The sequence below is a fragment of the Capsicum annuum genome, chromosome 9 (assembly GCF_002878395.1).
Source record: "Capsicum annuum cultivar UCD-10X-F1 chromosome 9, UCD10Xv1.1, whole genome shotgun sequence".
In the NCBI taxonomy this organism is placed as follows: Eukaryota; Viridiplantae; Streptophyta; class Magnoliopsida; order Solanales; family Solanaceae; genus Capsicum; species Capsicum annuum.
This window is the reverse complement of record NC_061119.1, coordinates 122,406,701-122,422,679: the sequence shown is the minus strand read 5'-3', so window position 1 is coordinate 122,422,679 and position 15,979 is coordinate 122,406,701. Positions and strand designations below refer to the sequence as shown.

The 15,979-nt window shown below is 34.8% G+C and overlaps 1 long non-coding RNA gene across 1 annotated transcript; it reads right to left on the bottom strand.

Annotated features, from left to right (window-relative positions):
* Positions 1-384: 384 nt before the first annotated feature.
* Positions 385-13,329, bottom strand: LOC124887367. The gene is made up of 3 exons (XR_007044976.1): positions 13,216-13,329; positions 1,337-1,655; positions 385-1,252 (listed from the first exon to the last, which is right to left on the bottom strand). It is a non-coding gene; the product is annotated as an uncharacterized LOC124887367 (long non-coding RNA).
* Between the last annotated feature and the right edge of the window lie 2,650 nt (positions 13,330-15,979).

Below are 15,979 nucleotides of genomic sequence, written 5' to 3'. Positions count from 1 at the left end.
TTTTCAGTCAGTTCGAGTCAGCTAGGGTCTTATCCTAGTGGCTCTCTGGTAGTTAGTAGTAGAAGCTTGTAAGACTGCTAGTTATGATCTAGATGTCTAGTGTTGATTATTCAGACTTTTAAAGCTAATATTTTTATATATCATGTTCAGATAATTTCAACTTAGCTCAAACAAAATTCCGCATTTTTGGTTTGATTATATATCTATATTTCTTTATTATGAGCTTCATATTTAGTAGAAGGCTTACAAGGTTAGCTTAAGGCTACTCGTAGTCTTGAGCACCCTGTGACGTCTCTGGGCACATTTTTGGAGCATTACAGATGTGAATAGCAAGCAATTCTTGAAGTTGAAATTCAAAAGAAATATTAAAAGAAATGTGCAATATAGTGAAAAGGAGTTTCAATTACAACTAATAGATCCAACTACTCAATAAAAGGCTAAAAGAAAGCAACAAAAAGTTTTGCAAGAAAAAAAACATCTCCTAAGGCTAATCTAAGTATAGTTTATAATTGACTAAATCTTATAAAGTAACCTCTAAGACTTGTTTTTCTTCTCTGTGACCTTTGAAGCTTTTTTTATTGCTAGAGAGACGTCAGAGCACTTGAAAAACTCTTCTTCGGTAGCTGAAACTTTGGGTTCCATCAATTCTTACTTGGTAGCATCTCGGCGAGTTTGTAACTACTTTACCTTTTTTCTTGCCTTCTCAAGAGATTTGCATGTGGTAGAAACTTCTTCAGATTTCTCATCCCTCTCCCTCAATACAAGCTCAAGATGCTCTTTAGCTTTAAAATATGGCTCTAATTCTTTAATTATTGTGGTTCTATCAACAAGGGTGGATCATGCTTGGTCATAGAAAGTTATAAGCCCAAAGAAAGACCCCAACAGATTCTACAAAGGAAATATCTGCACCCATTCCACTCATATCATTAAGTATGAATTCCACATTATCTTGGATAGGAGGAACACGATCTAGAGTAAGGCCTATAAGTTTTGTGCGGATACTAGCCCATGCCTTCATGATAAATTCCTTTTTGAGCTCTGTGACAACCTTCTTTCCATCAAAAATAGACATGGTTACTGTTGGTCGGCGGGAAAGGTTTGACTCTACATTTTCTTTGACTTTACTTTAAGGATTAGAAGTGAGCTCTTTGGAAGACAGAAGTAACTCTCTTTAGTCTGGGCATACTACGGACTCACTACTACCTTGTAGCTTACTTTGGTGAGGATCCTTCAAAACTTGGACATTGTCTATCTGCACATACAAATAAAAACATTATATGAGGGGTATGTAAATGCAATTCATATACTATGAAATAGTAGAGAGTTAAGTCATTACCTTTTTAATGGTTGGCAGAGTCTTTGATGAAATATCAGCGCTAGCAAGAATTTTCATATGGGAGTTAGAATCAACTGGCTAGTTCAAAGATAGTTTTACCTTCTTCCAACAAGAATCTCCATGACTACTATGCTCTTATCTTGAGGTGGTTGTTTATTGAAAACCTGTTGAGTCTGGGCAGGCGGTTCCTCTTTTTAAGTTGTTGCGTATAGAGGCTCCTTAACTTTGTATGGGTCGACTACCTTTGATTTAAAAATAGATGGATTAACCATAATGGGGACCTCCTCACCATGTTCTTGAGGAGTATCGATAATAGGACCTACGAAATTCACCAAAGATTACAAGTTAGCTTCAAGAAAGTTCCCATGAACTTTGTCCTACCAAAATTTATATGCAATAAAAGAGTTCTTTCACATATTAGGTATGGCAAGGGGAAAATTTTCCTTTGCCATGGATCCATGTAATACATAAATGTGATAAAATCTGATTCGTTCATCAAGGGATGCTTTGCGAATATCATCTGCTAAGCTACTAGGGAGGTGTTGATAGAATCCAAACTGACGATCAAATCGATGTGGGCTGTATGGCTCAAGGATGAATAAGTCTTCAAACCTGAAAGGGAAAAAGTTGAAATAGAGGCTCATAAAGTAACTTATCTCTAAGTCATCATCTTAATCATTATCTACAAAATAGAGAATATTGGACTTGTTCGGCATGGTAGACATCTAAGAAATGTTATATCCTTGGTAGATATTCTTTATGGCATGCACTTCATCAAAATATCTTGCAGCACCTTCTCCAGAATATGCTACCATTAATGGAGTGGATAGATCATTAGGTAGAGAAAAATGTGTCTTGAAATAGTAAGCAAGCCAACCATACACATAATGGATTGGAAAGGATATTTTGAAGTACTCAAGCTGCGAACATTTGGTAATCATGTTTAAACCATTATAAATGATTGACAAGACAGGAATGGAGAGATGGAAAGTTTGCTTATTGGCTATCATAGATGTAATTCTAAAAGCTCCCGGGCGAATGAAATCCCCATCCTTAGAAGGAAACACAAAGGTGCATAACCAACATGATAAAAATTCTGCCAAATATGTATCCACCCTATGTTCATACCCTACTCCAAATTTAGAAAATGTTGCATCATCTATGCTAGACCACTTTCCTGTGTTAGGAATAGTCCCAGCTAGGTTATGTGTTGACTTTAAGCAAACAGATTTTTTCTCCTTCCTCACTAGATCTGCCTCATATCCCAAGTCTCTTTTAAACCAAAACTTTATCCACTTTCTTAGAGTAACTCTTGGATTATGAGACTCTCCTTCTTAAAGATGCTGAAAGGCTAAAAATAAGAATTCATAGGTACGAGAGATGAATCTCTCATTCTTCTCATCAACACCGGTAAGCTCTTTGAATTCACGCACTACTTATTCATAAGGAAGACCTCCAATAGGTAGGCCCCCAATTTTATGTAAATCCCAAAAAGATATAGACAACTCTCTAATCGACGTCACCAACATGTTTTTCCTTGAACACCAAGCATCAATAAAGGCTTGCAATATGTTTGAACTTCGATCATAGGTAAACATGGAAAGCATAAAAGACATAATATACTTTTCATTTCTTTAAAGTTTGCTGACTTTTAGCCAAGATATCCTCGGCCCATTCCCATTATCCTTGAATATGAAAAAATGCCCCATCTATCTTCATGAAACTTTCCCAACATATATCTCTACAGAGTATTTGGCACCTTAAGTAAGGAAGGGTGCTCACAATATTCGGTTGATGTTGATTTAGATTCTGAAGAATCTATACTTTAACGTATCGATTAGAACCAAGGTCATGTTCGGAAGTCCAATTTGGTATATAAAGAGAATTTATCAAGGGCGGCATTGGATCTGCACACCTACCAACTAGTAGAGTGTGAGTCAATAGCTTGGATAAAATTGTACCATCATTATCCTCAATAAGGAGATACTTGTCCTTAGAAGATGGAAAGGTATAGTCTTTAAAGTGAACCATTGTTGTAATCTACATGAACAAAGGAGTTTATAGTTAAAAACAAAGTTAAAGTTAGAAAAAACGCCTGCACGAATGGTTGCTAATAGAAATTTCCTCTATATTGTGGCTTTATTCAAGAGGAAATTGCCACCATCTAGAAGTAAAATTGGTCTATCTTAGAGTGTATGAAGGTGAAGTTAAACTCTTACACCCTAAGCCGATAGTTTCAAAGCCACCATCTTAAAGTCAAATTGGTTGGTCTTAGAGTATACAGAGGCAAAATTAATGTAATACCCCACATTTTGGACTAGAATAAAATATGTCATTCCTATGCTTAGATGTTTCAAAAGTCTCAAATCCAATGTAAATTTAGTGTGTTAATCAATTATGTAGTGTGGGAATCTATTTGATCATGAATTTAGATCATAGAGGTTCCCTAACTCAAGTACAAGTTGAAAGTTTTCCTATCGTTTAAGTTTTAGTGAGCGTCAAAACTTTGGTCAAATTCAATTGGTTATAAGTCCTTGTATATATTGAATTAGAGGGACTACTATATATAAAATGAAAGCTCTTTGAATTATATTTTCAACAATACCAATTTTTCCCAAATCCAACACCCGAGCAAGAAGTTATGACTTTGCAAAGTGGAGTACGTCGCTTAACGTAAGGTGTACGACGCACAACCTAAAGTATGACATAAGGTGTGCGACACACAACCTAATATGTGCGATAAGGTGTAAGACGCATACCCTAATATGTGGATAAAGTGTGTGCCGCATATGTTGTAGTCCAGGTGACTTAAACAGTCCGTTTTTGGGGTAAAATAGTCCTTTTCCCACCCCTATATAATGCCTAAACATGGAATTAAGCCCTTATTTCAAAAAAACATATTCTTTCTCTCAAAATGCTCTCAAGAACACAATCTAGGGTTTTCATAAAAGATTCAAGTTTGAGCAATTTCTCCATCAATCTTCATGTAATTAAGAAATAAGGTATGTGTAGTGTTCATCCACGGATCCCTTTCATCCTTGGAGCTCAAAAACTATGCTTTAAATAATAAATTATGATATTTATGTTGTTGTGTGATTATATTCATGTTGATGGTTGTTAAATGTGTTTCAAGGTGGTATCTAAATGTGTTTCCAAGAAGTGTATGGGCATGTTAGATGGAAACCCATGAATTTAGGTGGTTTAAGATTTCTAAATTTGTTAAGTACACCTATGCTCAATATTGTGCATGTAAGGTGTTTGATAAAATGCTTAGAATGATAAAAATCATGTATTATAACTTAGGGGTGAACTATATGATAAATTTATGCTAGTCTATTATGTTCAAAGAGCTCACTTATCATTGTTGTGCAATAAATGTGTTAATGAAATGTACATGATGATTGGGGAATGGATTCATAATATGTCTACATGCCTTCCATGCTATGAACAAGATCATGATTTTGAAGTATCATATGAGTTATCCCCAAATTACTACAATTTGAACTAAATGTTATATGTTTACCATTCCCTTATGCTTAAATGGTATTCATGCTATCGTTATGAACAGTATATGTCGTCGAAATGCCCATGATATTAGAATATGAGATTCATGACTTGATTATAAGCATTCTTATTCATGTTAGATATTATGATGACCATGTACTTTATGAAATCCCTCACTCATGTATTATGGATTGTTATTGATGGTCATGTACTCAAGAAAGTCAAGTTGTGTCAGTTTTCTTCCATCGAGTCCTGGGGGTACTTGTACCCAAAAAATGTAGTTGTGTGACTAGAGCCATGTCATGTTATCATGATACTATCAGTCAAGCCATGATCTATAGAATTCAATTAGTCATGTGACTCAGGAAAACTCAGTAATCTCAGAAGTCCAGTAATCTCAGTAATCTCAGTGCTCAGTAACCTCAGCAACCTCAATATTCACAGTTAATCTCAGTAACTTCAGTACTCTCAATGAGTCCTCAGAACTTAGTACATTTCATCAGTCATCGGAATCTAGTAAACTTAGTTTATATCCACTAAATAATACCACTAGTATCAGGTTAGCTAATTAGTTTAGTTCAGTTATTCAGTTTAGCTTAGTTATTCAGTTCAGTGTCCTTCAGATAGGAGTAGAAGTTAGCACCGAGTGAACCTAAGGATGGGAACTCACCTGCCAGTTCTGGGTATGATTCTTAGCAGTCATCCTTGTGTTCAAGAATTACATAGCCAGTATAGGTTGAGACATCTTAACCTATCAGATTAGGGTTGATGAGGTGGATTAACCTATTAGTTTAGGGTTCCCACCATTCTCATTTGAGTACCTGCCAGATAAGGGTCACTCACAGCTGTTCTTACCAGTGGCACGGTATTGGTACCTCTCCAGTTAAGGCAGAGACTGGACCCCAACTTAGCTATATGCATTATTGGGGCATGTCGGTTAGACAACTACTTCCCATAGTCTTAGTTTCAGTCCCAATCTCAGTAAAAGAATTCAGATAGTTCTTCAAATTTTAGGACTATCAGATACAGTTAACTTAGACATAGAATGAAACTCAGATAGTTCTTTCAGATTTATGGCCTGTCAGATATAGTCACTTATGCTTTAGTTATATCAGTTCTTAAAACTCATGTTATCAGTCACATCAGTTATCAGAATTCATGATATCAGTATTCAGCTTCAGGACTATCAGACGCAGTTAACCAGACCAGTTTTTCATAATCAGAACTGTCATATACAACTATTCATGTATCAGTAACATAGTATTAGTCCTTTAGTATTTAGTAATACAGTATCAGTTCCTCACTTATTAGTGATTTATATACTCAGTATTCAGTTTTAAGACTGTTAGACATAGTCAATCAAACTATTTCTTCATAATTCAAAATGTAAGAAATAGTCATTTATCTATTCAGTATCTCAGTATCAGTACACTCATGTTGTTAGTATTAAGACTCAGTAGTTGGTATATCCACGAGTTCAGTTACAGTTACATATGTATATATGTATTCTCACATTCATATTAGTCAGTATTATTCATGTATATAATCCTTTGCATTTAGCCTACCTCACTCGTATACTCAGTACATTCAGACGTACTGACGTATTTGCGCTATGGTGCTTTCTCTTATGTTACATTATAGGTTTAGAGGCACGAAATCCAAATCTGTAGTAGCATTCCAGTGTTCAGAGTTTGCAATGAGTCCTTCTCATTCGAGGATGATATGATTATTACTTCATTTACTATTTTCATTTAGTTGCTAGATGGAGTTAGTTGGGGACATGTCCTATCAACTTCTTATTTAGACAGTTTAGAGGTTTTCCATACTATAGCATGTCAGACAGTTATTTTAGATTTGTTTTGGTATTGTTATACCATTTTCAGACATTGTGTTATCAGATGTTTATTCAGATGAACCTTATGGCCATTCAGTACATGTTTCCGTATTTTTATGTTATATGCAGTGTATAAGTATAGATATCAGTCATAGGTTAGCTTGTGTTCCTTTGGGGTTATGAGCACCGTGTAGCATTCCGATTTAGAAAATTAGGGTGTTACAAACTTGGTATCAGAGCATAAGGTTCAATAGAGTCCTAGGAAGTTTGAAAGCTGCATTTAGTAAAGTCTTATACATGCATGTGTTATGCACCACACTTATGTGCAAGAGGCTATGAGATGTTTTAGGAATAGTTTCCCTTCTTTTATGTTTCAGATCGTGCTATAGCAAGGTTCTCTAAGAAACTCATATAGATTCTCATCATGCTTCACTCATGTTAATTCCACCTTACTTTCAAGGTAACAGAAATAGTGATGCTCAAGTCCTAAAGATAGGGCTTTCTCAAATAGTATCCCATCAGTTAAGTTATGTTCCAATGTTGTACAAATCTCATTCATGATCATGAGAACTCGTTCTCAAACCCAGATTTAGATATTCCATTAGATCCATTCTCAAAATCCTATGATAGCATGTGACCCAGAGTTAGAAGCACTAACCCAAGAGTTTAGCAGTAGATAAATTGGGATACGATATCTAGATTGAATAGATTATGTATTCATGGGGATAGTTATGCTATAATGAATTAGTAAGCTTGAACAGTGTGAGTTATAAATTTATGTTTATTGACTTGAAATTTAGCATGAAGGTGTGAATGTGATATTAGTAGTATGTGAGGAAACATAGGTAGATGATGTGTTTAGTAAGGCAAGTATGTGTTGATTAGAGTGTAAGTATGTGATGATGATTTCAGTGCAGTTCAGATATTAGTTTAGTGTTCACAGACTTATGATGATAGATTAAAGCTAAGGGAGAGATGATAGATCAAGTAACCAAGTTAGGCTCTCAAATTCCAGCAGTAGTACCAGTATATACAAGAAATTAGTTAGGGAAGGCGATTCCCGACCCATCTTTGTCTCTGCGTAAAGCTTTGTACTTCAGTCAGCATAGAGCCTATGCATGCTTTATGTCTCAGATTCCATGGTTATAGCTTATGCTCACACGTATTCCATAGAATTATGTGTGCTTTCAGTTCCCAGTATAGGAAGTTCAGTTCTAGATCATTCACTATTACAAATCATGTTCCATGAACTCAGAAATTCCAGACTCAGGTCATGCAGCTCATGACTCATGTACAGGTATCATGCTCCCCAGTTTACTTAGTTTCCATGACTCATGCTACGCCCCTACTGATCAGATAAATCCAGACTATGTCATGTATATCCTCAGTTCAGACCTTTTTTATAAATTTGTATTATTGACATTCTATTCCTTAGGTTTCAGTCATGTGTCAAATTCAGTCAATATCTATTCGTGTTTTAGATACTCCTGATTTAACCCTTTCAGCGCGCTCTCTTTATGAGAATAGTGTAGTGTTGAGAAATTGCTTAGATGGGAGAGAGTTAATGTTTCATGTTAATAGTAGATTATTGCATGCATGTTTTATACGAGGGTGTAGATACAAAGATAGGCTTGAATATCCTGTTAGTATGCAAGCAAAGGGCTAGCAAGAGGTAATACTTAGAAATTGGAAAAAAATTCAAAGTGTGAATGTATATTCAGACCCTTGACTTATGTCAGCCTTCATTATGCGACTATCATAACTCAGTTACCATATCAGTTACAGTTTTAGTACTCAACACTCAGTAATTAGTGCTCAGTCTTAGAATTAAGCACTTCAGTATCAGTCAAAACCTCAATTTCAGTATTCAGTTATCGGGACCCAGCATTTAGTTCCAGTATGGATCCCAGTTACAGTCTTAAGTTATACTGTCAGCTTCAGATCTATAATCAGATCAGAAACTCAATTCAGTTCCAGACTTACTTGACCCATGCTACAACTATTTATTACTCAGTTAGTAGTATTTAAGTACCTCAGTCTATAGGATGTTTCCTAATCATGTTATACGCCTAGCCTTGTATTCTTCAGGTGATATAGTTTTGCTCATTGTTGCTCAGTTACCTCATGTTACTCAGTCAGTACCTTCTCATATGCATAATACGTTATGGCCTCAGCCCAGCTACTCATATTAAGTATAATTTAGTCTTGCATACCCAGCATTCAGTTACCAGTTACTCAGTTAATCAAATAAGTCAGTATGTCTATGTATTCATACATCACACTTCAATTTCAGAATTAGATAATCAGTCATAATTTTATACCTAGGTGCCTTGTTCATCGCCTTAACTTTCTCAATATCTCAGCAAGGTCAGTCCAGCATCCTTCAAGGGACATAGTGTGGGAGATACACTATAGTCCCCAAACTTTCTTGATTTAAGCATGTCATATTCTTTAATGAATCTATCTTGGAGGAAGTGTTACTTATAAGCCGACCCTCTAGCTTCAAAACTCAGCAGTAAGCCATGTACTCAATGGCTCAGTGTAGCCACGATACGAGACTCTGTCCATGTCACGCATTACAGACTCAGTTCAGTTCATGTATGATATTCCAGACTCAGTTATGTTCTTAGGTTTCCGCTCATGCATATTGAGTAATCAATCTCAGACTCATCGGTATTTTTAGTTCATGGTAGCAGTCTTCTTTGAACTTACTCATTATCATGTTCAAATTTTAGTACAAACTTGGTATTCAGCTCCATGCTCAGTTCTCAATTCAAACTTGGTATCTTTACCATTATATATTTATTTGCATGATCATGAGCCAGTTCAGTCATATATTCACACATCAGATATGCGTGATTAGCTTATCAGTACTCTCCCTTATGTACTTATGAATCAATTACGCATACATCAGATATGCATATTTAGTATGATATGTTCAGCTTATCAATCATGTCATCCATAAAATCATGATCAGTCGTTGATGCTCTATATTCACGTCAGTTGTCTTTTCTCTCATCTCATCTAGTTTTATTTGAGGATGAATGTTTCCAAGGGGGAGATATTGTAATACCCCACATTTTGGAGTAGAATAAAAATCCATCATTTCTATATGTAGACATTTCAAAAGCCTTGAATCCTATGTAAATTTAGTGTGTTAATCAATTATGTAGTGTGGAAATCTATTTGAGCATGAATTTAGATCATAGAGGTTCCCTAACTCAGGTACAAGTTCAAAGCTTTCCTATCGTTCAAGTTTTAGTAAGCATCAAAACTTGGGTAAACTTCAATCAGTTATAACTCCTTGTATATATTGAATTAGAGGGACTACTAAAAATCAAATGAAATATCTTTAAATTATCTTTCCAATGATACCAATTTTGCCCAAATCTGACACCCGAGCAAGAAGTTATGACTTTGTAAAGTGGAGTACGTCGCTTAACATAAGGTTCCGATGCACAACCTAAAGTATGCCATAAGGTGTGCGACGCACAACCTAATGTGTACAATAAAGTGTGTCCCACACATGTTGTAGTCCAGGTGACTTAAATAGTCCGTTTTGGGGGGAAAATAGTCCTTTTCCCACCCCTATATAATGCCTAAACACAAAATTAATCCCTTATTTCACCAAAACATATTCTTTCTCTCAAAATCCTCTCAAGAACACAAGCTAGGGTTTTCATAGAAGATCCAAGTTTAATTAATTCTCTCCATCAATCTTCATGTAATTAAGAAATAAAGTATACATAGTGTTCATCCATGGATCCCTTTCATCCGTGGAGCTCAAGAACCATGTTTTAAATAATAAATTATGATCTTTATGTTGTTGTGTGATTATGTTCATGTTGATGGTTGTTAATTGTGTTTCAAGATGGTATCTAAATATGTTTCCAAGAAGTGCATGGGCATTTTAGTTGGAAACCCATGAATTTGGGTGGTTCAAAATTTCTAAATTTGTTGAGTACACCTATGCTCAATAATGTGCATGTAAGGTCTTTGATAAAATGCCTAGAATGATAAAAATCTTGTATTATAACTTAGGGGTGAACTATATGATAAATTCATGCTAGTCTATTATGTTCAAAGAGCTCACTTATCATTGTTGTACAATATATGTGTTAATGGAATGTACATGATGATTGGGGAATGGATTCATAGTATATCTATATGCCTTCCATGCTATGAGCAAGATCATGATTTTGAAGTATCGTATGAGTTATCCCCAAATTATTAAATATGAACTAAATGTTACATGTTTGTCATTCCCTTATGCTTAAATAGTTTTCATGCTATCATTATGAATAGTATATGTTGTCGGAATGCCCATGATATTAGAATATGAGATTCATGACTTGATTATAAGAATTCCTACTCATGTTAGATATTATGATGACCATGTACTTTATGAAATCCCTCACTCATGTATTATAGATTGTTATTGATGGTCATGTACTCAAGAAAGTCAAGTTGTGTCAGTTTCCTTCCATCGAGTCCTGGGGGTACTTATACCCGAAAAATATAGCTATGTGCATAGAGCCATATCATGTTATCATGATACTCTCAGTCAAGCCATGATCTATAGAATTCAGTCAGTCATGTGACTCAGAAAAACTCAGTAATCTCAGTAGTCCAGTAATCTCAGTGCTCAGTAACCTCAGCAACCTTAATATTTACAGTTAATCTCAGTAACTTTAGTACTCTCAACCAGTCATCAGAACTTAGTACATTCCATCAGTTATCGGAATCCAGTAAACTTAGTTTACCTCTGCTAAATAATACCACTAGTATCAGTTCGGCTAATCAGTTTAGTTCAATTATTCAATTCAGCTTAGTTATTCAGTTCAGTATCATTCAGATGGGAGTACAATTTAGCACCGAGTGAACCCAAGGATGGGAACTCACCTACCAGTTCAGGGTGTGATTCTTAGCAGTCATCCTTGTGTTCCAAAACTACATAGCCAGCATAGGTTGAAACATCTTAACCTGTCATATTAGGGTTGATTAGGTGTCTTAACTGTCAGTTTAGGGTTTCCTCCGTTCTCATTTGAGTACCTACCAGATAAGGGTCACTTACAGTTGTCCTTACTAGTGGTGCGGTATTGACACCCCTCCAGTTAAGGTAAAGACTGGACCCCAACTTAGCTATATGCATTATTGGGGCATGTCAGTTAGACAACTACTTCCCATAATCTCAGTTTCAGTCCCAGTCTTAGTAAAAGAACTCAGATAGTTCTTCATAGTTTAAGAGTGCCAGATATAGTAACTTAGAAATAAAATAAAACTCATATAGTTCCTTCAGATTTATGGACTGTCAGATACAGTTACTTATTCTATCAGTTATATCAGTTCTCAAAACTTATGTTATGAGTCACATCAGTTATCAGAATTCATGATATCAGTATTCAGCTTCAGGACTATCAGACACAATCAACCAGACCAGTTCTTCATAATCAAAACTGCCATATATAGTTATTCATGTATCAATAACATAGTACTAGTCCCTCATTATTTAGTAATACAGTATCAGTTCCTTACTTATTAGTAATTTACATACTCAGTATTCAGTTTCAAGACTATTAGATACAGTTAATCAGACCAGTTCTTTATAATTCAAACTATCAGAAATAGTCATTTATCTATTCAGTATCTCAATATCAGTACACTCATATTGTTAGTATTCAGACTCAGTAGTCAGTATCTCCACGAGTTTAGTTACAGTTATGTATGCATGTATGTATTCTCACATTTATATCAGTTAGTATTGGTCATGCATATAACCCTTTGCATTTAGCCCACCTCACTCGCATACTCAGTACATTAAGACATACTTACGCATTTACATTGTGGTGCTTTCTCTTATGTTACACCATAGGTTCAGAGGCACGAGCTCTAGATCAGCAGTAGCATTCCAGTGTTCAGAGTTTGCATTGAGTCCTTCTCATTCGAGGACGATATGATTATTGCTTAATTTACTATTTTAGTTCTGTTGCTAGATGGAGTTAGTTGGGGACATGTCCCATCAACTCCTTATTCAGACAGTTTAGAGGCTTTCCAGACTATAGCATGTCAGACAGTTATTTTAGATTTGTTTTGGTATTGTTTTACCATTTTCAAACATTGTCTTATCAGATGTTTATTTAGATTTGAACCTTATGGCCATTCAGTACATGTTTCTGCATTTTCATGTTATATTATGCAGTGTACAGGTATAGATATCAATCATGGGTTAGCTTGTGGTCCTTCAGAGTCATGAGCACCGTATAGCATTCTGATTCAGAAAATCGGGGTGTTACAATTAAACTCTCACACCCTAAGCCAATTGTTTCAAAGCCACTATCTTAAAGTCAAATTAGTTAGTGTGTACAGAGGCTAATTTAAACTCTCTCATGCTAAGCTGATTGTTGCATATTTATATTTGTTTCAAACCTACAAAAAAGGGGGGGAAAGACCAAAAAAAGAAAAGAAAAGAAAAGAGACAAAATAATAATAATAATAATAATAATAATAATAATAATAATAATAATAATAATAGATTGCTTACCAGTCAATGATGCAGCAACTAAACCTCACCAGTTGATATTGTATCTTACAGTAACCCGTGTTCTGAATTTTAATAGATGGAAAATGGGTATTTATAGGAGCAAAAGGGTGGTGGTTGCGTATGATTTTAAATAGAACTAGGAAAAGAGTGAGGCGGCTTATATCTGTTATATGGTAAAATTGAGAAAAGGTCAAAAGAATTGGAGGTTAATACCATCTCAATGTGAGTGGGACACGAAGAAGTGGTAACATTTAATGCTCTTTAAAATAATAATAACAATTATGTCAATTCCTTCCTTTTATTTGTAATGGTATCACGTGACCCCATGAAAAGTCATGACCAATTTTTCTTTATTTGACATAGATATATTGGCACATAATAATATTCTCTACACGGATATTATTAAAATTAAATGTGAAGTTTATACTTCAAGTCTAGTCTTCAAGAATCAAAATACTCCGACAAGTCTTGAAGTAGGGGACATTCTATGGGCTATTAAATTTTATTAAATTAAATTCATACAAAATTTGAATCATATTAAATTCAAAATATATATTAGTCCCAAATAAATAGTACAGGTTAATGTAATTGAATTAATTATTTAAGTCCAAACACATGAATTTAAATAAGGTCCAATTTTTATTAGGCTAGCCCATTGATTTGGGCTATAAATGATGGGCCCACTTTGCTAAGTCCAAGATATTGTCATATTCTAAAGGCATAAGTAAGCACCAAGTATTAAATGACATGGCATGTCAAGTCAAGTGAAGGAGCCAATAGGACAATACCACATATCAAAATGATGCAGGAGGCCTAGTGAAATCAAAAGCCCATAAAAGGCACCACGTCACTTAAATTTGATTGGTCAAAGAAAGTCCATCTTTATCATGACTCTTTCCTTTCCACAACTAAAAATAGGGTTCTCATAATTTAGAAAAGAGGACCAAGAACTCTAACAATAAGCAAGAGAAAGCTCGTGGATCAAAGGCTGCAATTTCTCTACAAAGCTCAAGCATTCAAATTCAGTTCATCAAGATCCAAGATCAAGACCGCAAGATTCAAGAACAATCTCAAAATCCTTTGAATTCAAGCACAATTCAATATCAAGTCTATCAAATCAACAAATCAAGTTCAAATTCATGATCAAGTTTTAAGCCCTTGAATTTATATTTGAAAAGGCAAATCAGATGACTCATAGAGATTGTAACATCACATTGAAATCAATAAATTGATTGTTGCAATATTTTTATTGTCTCAATTATTTATATTAGATATCAAGAATTTTATTGTCCAACAGTTAATTCAAACACTTCAACACAAGTTCAAGATTAATTCAAGAATACTTATGAAGTTTTCAACACCTTCAACACAAGTTCAACATGAACTATCAATGAAGTATGTTATTTTAAAGAAATAAGATGAAATAGAAATATATTCAAGTCCTCCGAATTCACATACTGTCCTTAAGGAATTAATTCCCAACAAGTACCCGAGGTTATAGAATTTTTCCTCCTAGGATAAAATAACTTCACAATCAGAATGTAGCGGTACCTCAAACTTTCTAATTTTTATGCAAACTCACTCAATGAGATATGATCACATAGAATTTTTAGAAGCAATAGAAATGTTATTGCCCTGGAGAAATTTCATGTACAACCTGTGGAAAAAATATAGGTTTATATAGTCATGAAGTGCCTCTTCAGAAAGGAGGCAATGGTTCATTGAAATGGTGTATCACTTTGGAATAGTCATGTCTGTCCATTCAAAATAGTATGTCTTTTTTAAATAGTCATAACCATCCAAAATGTCATCCCTTTTTCAGAAACAATGTGCCTTTTACTCGAAGAGTTATGTCCCTTTTGAGCAACCTTTCAGCATTTTCTGCATGCAGTTTAATAAAGGAAAAATGTTGCATTTTTCTATTGGATTTTTGTATTGGTTTTTCCCAGGTTTCAATTAAACTTTATCTAAAAAATTAATTTCATCGATCATTTAACAAATTCAAATCTGAAGCCGAACCCGAGCGAGCGACGATGATAACAGCAGAAGGCACGTCATGGTTCTTGCCTCACTAGCTACTTGAAGGAGTGTTTGTTAATAAGAACACAATAAAGTTGTTTTCTCCCACCAATGTGGGAGAAGTAGACTTTCCTTTAGTGAATACACTTTTATTTTAAGTGTGCTCACTTTCCCTCAAAAAATTTACCTCTATTTTCCATCCACACCAATTGAACTCAACAAACTCCCACATGAATGGGCAATGGATACTCTTTGTAAAATTTTGCGGATAAGTATGTGATTATCAAGCAAAGACTTATTGCATTTGGATAAGTGGGTTTTCTTTTGAACTTTCTGTAATGAACATGTATCAGATGCACTCGGTCAATCAATAGATTTGATATCTTTGAACCGTTGAGATTTAATGTACACTTAGACAACACATGTCACATAACCAGTATTTTACCATTTATGATTCTCATGGTTTAGTTTGTTTCAGCCATGAACACGTCCCAGTTTTATGAGAGCTCAGAGAATAGGCTTTTACTAACATTCTCCTTGAAGCGACTTTCACGTCACCCTTACATAGGTAATTTCTAAATGTTCAATTCTATAGATTAAACTATTGGTCAAATCTGCCAAATTTAGATAATCATTAAAAGTCTTCACACCACAAGCCTTATCCTTGTTTACTAAACAGTCTACATCATGAGAATGGGTTGGGTATATTGACAATGTTGAACCTGTCAGACACAACTGTGTTTGA